Here is a 7,758-nt window from a genome sequence, read left to right on the forward strand (position 1 = left end):
GAAAATTGATATAGGAAAGTCTTCCCTCACCTTGATTTATGTATGTTTTTGAAGAAGCAGAGGTCAGTTTTTATGAAGTCTGTGACAAGAAGAGAAAATAACTTGTGAGGGTGAAATAAGAACATCCAATTACAGCTAAATATTGTATCTTGTGAGAAAAGGCTGAATGATAACCAAGTACGATAAGGTCACAATAAGCAGCCACATGCACAGTTTCAGTTGAGCATTGAAATGCTGATTACAGTCAAACAGGATTATTTCCATATTTTTTAAATAGACTTGTGACGAAGACCACATCGTCACCAGTTTTGCACACATGGCACCACGCACTTTAGACTGAGTATGATTACAGATGCACTTTAATAATTGCACAGACACTTTAAGAAGAGCAACAGCACTTTATTGGAGATTTGCACAATACATTTTAACACATTGTTTTTTGTACATTTGTATTGAAATGTTTACCATGTGTGTTGAGTGTTTGTCGCCGTGTTTGTTGTCCTTTGTTGGGTCTTGGTGTTTGCTGAGTGGGCCGCACAGCTCAACCTGGAGTAGAGGGACATGGGGTTAAATGTGCATATGAAATGTGTTAGTTGCTTAATCAAGAAGCTAAGAATGGGTATTGTGTTGCTCCATGAGTGTGTGCAGTGGATAAATCAAGAGTGTTGTGTACTCACCAGTCTTTTGTCTTCAGGGTGTGCAGGCAAAAGGCTTCCCCAGGAAACGGACGCGGCTTATATAGTTCCGGGGGCAGCCAAGTGTAAATTGGTGTGGGGATGGTAAATGTGTGCATTGTATTTTAGTGGAGGTAATATGAAGTGTATTGGTGTATTTTCTCTGTCAGTGGATGTAGAGTAGGATGTATATATGTCACAGATGATGTGGTGCAGATACAGAAATAAAAACAAGGGTGGGTTAAAAATGTTTTAGGCAGGGGATCCCGGGGAATGGATTCTTCCAGGGTAATAGGTTGACACCCTATAAATAGGCGCCATTTTGGCAACCTGGGGTTCTTTTGTTTAGTGAGACTGATGTGCCTATACTTTTTGCCAAGAGCGATGAATAAAAGACTGCCTTGGTGACCCACCTCAAACCTTGCCTGTGGATCATTTTTTGCTGTATCATCCAGCTGTAATTGTGGTCATTCTCACAAGTGGTGTCAGAAGTGGGATCCCACGTTACAGCAAATGATGCCAAGGAAGGGGAAGAACGATGGCCAAGAAGAACCAGATGAGGGGCCAAGCGGGCCAGACACCATGACAGATCCTAAGACAGAAGGCAAGCTGGATGAATTAGCAGGTCTGGTGAAATCACTCATGCGAGCACAAACAGAGAGAGACCAGCAAAGAGAGAAAGAGTCCTCTCTTCAAGAACAGCGATGGAGACGCATGCAGTATCAAGTCTCCCAAATGCAGCAACAAGTAAACATGAGGAGAGAAGAACAAAGAACAGAGCCGGACACTATGGATGGGAGTCAGCACCCACAAATGGATGACGAAAATGATGGTGATTTTGATGACCCAGATGAAATGATGAGCCAGGCAAGTTGGGTTGTCAGACAGAGGGAACCCAAACTACTTCCATTATCTCCAGATGATGACACTGAGCATTTCTTAACAACATTTGAGAGGATGGCCCAGGTTTGTCACTGGCCTAAAGATGGATGGGCTGTGCGTCTGGTCCCTCTGCTCACTGGCAAAGCACGCAGTGCTTATGTTCTGATGGACATGAAAGAATCTGAAAGATATGAAAAAGTTAAAGCAGCAATTCTGGCAAAATATGAAATTACCACCTGATACTTACCGCAGAAGATTCCGATCCCTCAAGATTGAGCCTGGTGAAACTCCAAGAGAGCTGTATGTGCGTCTAAAAGACCATTTTTGCAAATGGGTTAAGCCAGAGAAATCAACAGTTAAAGAGCTAGTAGAGACTATGATACTTGAACAGTTCCTCAGGATGGTCCATCCAGAGCTGGAGATCTGGATCAGAGAGCATGACCCCAAGACAGCAGAGGAAGCTGCACGACTGGCCGACGTCTTCACATCAGCCAGAAAAGGAAGCCGAGCTGCCACCTTTGGCTGGGAGAACCACCAGGACCATTCGAGTAAGTCCTCTGGGGGTGAACAGGGGTTTGGTCAGCCACGAGGTAGAGGGTTTTCAAGTGATAGGCAGTTTACTCCCCAGGCCACAAGCTATGCTAAAAAGTCTCCCCCCCCGAGCCTCTAAAAATGATGTCAGGTGTTACCACTGTAATGGTTTAGGGCACACAAAACCATTTTGCCCAGTCTTGAGCCACACTAAACCATCTTTCCTTTGTTCGGCCCGAGACCAGCCACAGTGGGTACAGTGAGGGATGCAGGCCGTACAGCCCCAGTTCTGGTCAATGGAAAGCGTGAAATAGCATTACTTGACTCTGCATGTTTTCAGACTGTAGTTTTGTCAGGTTTGGTCCCCAGAGATAAATGGAGTGAAGACAGATCACGTATAAGCTGTATTCATGGAGATGCGCATATTTATCCTACAGCTGAAGTTTATCGGACAGTGGGGGGACAGACTTTTCTGTTGTCTGTGGCATTAGCGCCAACATTGCCATACGCTGTAATTTTAGGCAATGATGTACCCACACTCTATGACCTTATGACCCAGCCAATATGCAAACTTGACAGGAGCAGTGATGAGGGTCAGAGTTCAGTAGCCGATTTCAGTGAGCCACTGAGTGATTCAGTCACATTGCCTGTAAACCGTGTAATGTCACCACCAGAGCACAGAGTGCAGAGGGAGTCCTCAGAGAGCTGCCTTTCTTTGGGGTAGACTGGGAAGCAGGGCCAGTTAAACCTCACAAGTCAAGAGCACAGAGAAGGCAGGAGAAGCTAAAAGGTTCACTTAGACAAGGAGCACAAAGCCCTCCTAAACCACCAGAACTGCTTGATTTTGAGTTTCCCCCAGATCTGAGCTCACTGCAAAAGCAAGATGTGACACTGAAGCACTGGTTTGAAAGGGTGACAGATGTAGAGGGTGTTCAGCAAAATAACCCAAGCTGTTTAGATGATGCCACCTACATGGTGAAGGAGGGTCTTCTCTATCAGAAAAAGGGAAAAACTGAGACTTTAGCGCTGCCACAACAGTTTAGACAGAGAGTTATGGAGATGGGTCATTCAATTCCATGGGCAGGCCACATGGCTTTCCAGAAAACCCTAAACAGGATTGCAAGCCGTTTTGTTTGGCCAGGGATGTACACTCAAGTCTCTCATTTCTGTGCTTCATGTGAAACCTGCCAACTAACCTCTGCTAAAGGAGTTGTACGTGCCCAATTACAGTCTTTACCCATCATTGATACACCCTTTGAGAGGATAGGCATGGACATTGTAGGCCCACTAGAGAAAAGTTCCTCAGGCCACCGTTACATTTTGGTTATCTGCGACTATGCCACACGGTACCCTGAAGCCTTCCCCCTCAGATCTTTCAAAGCTCAACAAGTAGCAGATTGCCTTTTGCAACTTTTTTCTAGAGTAGGCATACCCAAGGAGATTTTAACAGACTGTGGGACTAATTTTTTGTCCAAACTGTTGCAGCAGGTTTATCAAGTGTTGGGAGTAAAGGGCATTAAGACCACCCCTTACCACCCCCAGACGGATGGGCTGGTGGAGCGCTATAACCAGACACTGAAAAACATGCTGCGCAAGTTTGTATCCCACACAGGTTCTGATTGGGACCGCTGGCTGCCATACCTTCTGTTTGCCTACAGAGAGGTCCCACAGGCATCTACAGGTTTCTCTCCGTTTGAACTGTTGTATGGGCGCCAGGTGAGAGGACCGCTGGACCTGCTGAAAGACTACTGGGAGTTCGAAGCCAGAAGGAGAAAATGTGGAGGCATATGTGGTAAAAATGAGGGAGAGACTGGAGGAGATGACGGCGCTTGCACATGAACACATGGAGTCAGCTCAACGAAACCAGAAAGTGTGGTATGATCAAAAGGCCAGAGAGCGGGTCTTTCACCCAGGGCAAAAAGTGCTGTTATTGCTGCCAACCAGTAAAAGCAAGTTACTGACTAAATGGCATGGGCCATATGAAATCAGCAAACGCGTGGGTAAGGTCACATATGAACTTTTTATGCCAAACAGGTTTAAAAAATATCAGACTTTTCATGTTAACCTGCTTAAGGAGTTCCAGGTGCGTTCAGAGCCTGTGCACCAGCAGCTTTTGGTCCGTGCGGTACAGGAGGAGGATACTGTTGACAAGTTCTTCCCAGCTACTGCCACAACAGCCGAGGGCCCAGAAGTGGACCTGTCACATCTGTCTCTCACCCTGCAGGCAGAGGTGAAGCCCCTGCTTGACCCAGAGCTCTTCAGAGAGACACCAGGTTTCACCTCACTGGTGCAACACAGGATTCGGCTGAAGGGAGATGCCCCAGTGTGTCAGAAAAGCTATAGGATTCCTGAGCGGTTGATTCCTCTGCTGCAGAAGGAAATTAAGCTGATGTTGGAGCTGGGAATAATAGAGATTTCCTGCAGTGAGTGGTGCAGTCCCATTGTGTTGGTCCCAAAGAAGGATGGTACACTCAGATTTTGTATTGATTTCAGATACCTGAATACAGTGTCTAACTTTGACCCATACCCAATGCCTCGGATTGATGATCTGGTGGAGCGAGTTGGAAGAGCTCGGTACATCACCACACTGGACCTCAGCAAGGGCTACTGGCAGGTCGCCTTGGCACCAGATGCCAAGGAGATGACAGCTTTCAGAACACCATTCGGTATGTATCAGTTTAAGGTCATGCCATTTGGTCTCCAGGGGGCGCCAGCCACATTTCAAAGACTAATGGACCATGTTTTGAGGGATTTGTCTGACTGTGTGGCTGCATATTTGGATGATGTAGTTATTTTCAGCCAATCATGGGAGGAGCATATGGTTCATCTGCAGAAGGTGCTGCAGAAAATGGGGGCAGCCGGCCTCACCATTAACCCTCACAAGTGTGCTGTTGCCCAAAGAGAAGTGGAGTACTTGGGTTACGTCATTGGTTTTGGACAAATTAGACCACAGCTGGGGAAAATGGAGGCAATCCAATCCTTTCCTGTTCCCACTACCAAAAAGAGATTGAGGGGATTCCTTGGTCTGGTGGGCTGGTATCGTAAGTTTGTGCCTCATTTTGCAGATAAAGCTGTTGTGTTGAATGATCTAACCAAAGCCTCTGCTCCAAACAAGATTCAATGGACTGATGAATGTGACAGAGCCTTCAGGGACCTCAAGGAATCCATCTGCACTCACCCAGTCCTACACAGTCCTGATTTTGAGAAGCCTTTCATCCTGCAGACAGACGCTTCCGGAGTGGGCCTGGGAGCAGTGTTGCTGCAGGAGGTGGAAGGAGAGAGGAGACCCGTGGTGTTTCTAAGTCGGAAGCTGCTGGACAGAGAGACGAGGTACTCTACAGTAGAAAAGGAGTGCTTAGCGATGAAGTGGGCCATCGACACCCTCAGATATTATCTGCTGGGACGGCACTTCCTCCTGGAAACTGATCATCAGGCTCTACAGTGGCTGCATCGCATGAGGGATGCCAACATGCGCATCGCTGGATGGTATCTGGCCCTGCAGCCCTATGACTTCACGGTGCACTACAGGTCGGGGAAGTCAAATGTGGTGGCGGACTGTTTGTCCAGAGTGTCAGAGGAATGAGGTACTGTTCTCTTTGGGGAGAGGGAGAAGGAAATGTGACGAAGACCACATCGTCACCAGTTTTGCACACATGGCACCACGCACTTTAGACTGAGTATGATTACAGATGCACTTTAATAATTGCACAGACACTTTAAGAAGAGCAACAGCACTTTATTGGAGATTTGCACAATACATTTTAACACATTGTTTTTTGTACATTTGTATTGAAATGTTTACCATGTGTGTTGAGTGTTTGTCGCCGTGTTTGTTGTCCTTTGTTGGGTCTTGGTGTTTGCTGAGTGGGCCGCACAGCTCAACCTGGAGTAGAGGGACATGGGGTTAAATGTACATATGAAATGTGTTAGTTGCTTAATCAAGAAGCTAAGAATGGGTATTGTGATGCTCCATGAGTGTGTGCAGTGGATAAATCAAGAGTGTTGTGTACTCACCAGTCTTTTGTCTTCAGGGTGTGCAGGCAAAAGGCTTCCCCAGGAAACGGACGCCGCTTGTATAGTTCCGGGGGCAGCCAAGTGTAAATTGGTGTGGGGATGGTAAATGTGTGCATTGTATTTTAGTGGAGGTAATATGAAGTGTATTGGTGTATTTTCTCTGTCAGTGGATGTAGAGTAGGATGTATATAGGTCACAGATGATGTGGTGCAGATACAGAAATAAAAACAAGGGTGGGTTAAAAATGTTTTAGGCAGGGGATCCCGGGGAATGGATTCTTCCAGGGTAATAGGTTGACACCCTATAAATAGGCGCCATTTTGGCGACCTGGGGTTCTTTTGTTTAGTGAGACTGATGTGCCTATACTTTTTGCCAAGAGCGACGAATAAACGACTGCCTTGGTGACCCACCTCAAACCTTGCCTGTGGATCATTTTTTGCTGTAGCATCCAGCTTTAATTGTGGTCATTCTCACAAGACTGTTGTGATTTGCCATCACTGGACGTAGCTCTACAAGCTCCACATATTGTTAAAGAAAACTTTACATAGCCTTTTATAAGTGAATAAATGCTTTATTGTAATTCAAGAGCAAACTATCCCTGAATTTTCAGTTGCTGCTTTTACAAGACGGTCTGAGGCCAAAATGTTAATTAAAAGTGTTGAAAGGATTTGTAGCTTCAAGAGGGCCGACCAGTTCTTCTTCTTTTAGAGCACAGGAGCATCACACAGGTCAGTACACATGAAACCACCGAAAGCTCTGCCTATTGTTAATAACACTTACTGACCATATTCTCTATGAATTTGGTACCTTTTGGACCACGCTGTGGAACATTTAAGGCAAACATGAAGAAAAATAAGAGGCCTTTTGTCCTACAAGCAATCAGTTTAATGAACAAACCGCAATAAGTATAAAAAAAAAAAAAAAAAGCTTTTGTTTTGTGACGAAAATATTATTTCTTACTTTATAAGTATCTATCTGACATTAATAGATTGTTACAGATGCACCAGTGTGTAACCAGCATGTTAGTGTCGGAGCTAATTTGAACCTCATATAGTTCAATGATTGTCTGACTACAAGTCGGGCCCCTTAAAAAGGCATGACTTGTCTGTCACGAGCCAAAAATGGTTCAAAACCATTGATTCGAACTTGAACATCATACTGTGTTGTATTATTGTATAGGGTTAGGGTTAAACGTGTTTAACATCAGTGTAAATAGTTGAGATATATAGTGGACACAAAGACCAATATTTATTCTGAATTTTAGTGGGGTAGAAGTAGCAGAAACATTTAAATACTGAAGTACAGTACAAGTGTCTTAAAATTGCACCAAGTACTGTACCTTTGAGGTATTTCCATTCTCTGTTACTTTGTACTTCTACTCAACCACATTTCAAAAGGTAAATGTTTTACTTTTTACCCCGCTACATTTATATGACAACTTTAGTTACTGGTAACTTTGCAGATTCCATAAATAATCAATAAATATGCTATGATCAAAAATATTTATTTTATCAATACAGTCCAACAATTTGATATTCCCTGGAGTAAACAAAGAAAAAAAAAACACTTAACATTTAGGAGAATGAATCAAAACAGAGATATCTGTTTTTATCATAACACATTTATTGATTACATATAGAATCTGCAAAGTTACTGG

Source organism: Sparus aurata, chromosome 21 (genome assembly GCF_900880675.1).
Source record: "Sparus aurata chromosome 21, fSpaAur1.1, whole genome shotgun sequence".
Lineage (NCBI taxonomy): Eukaryota > Metazoa > Chordata > Actinopteri > Spariformes > Sparidae > Sparus > Sparus aurata.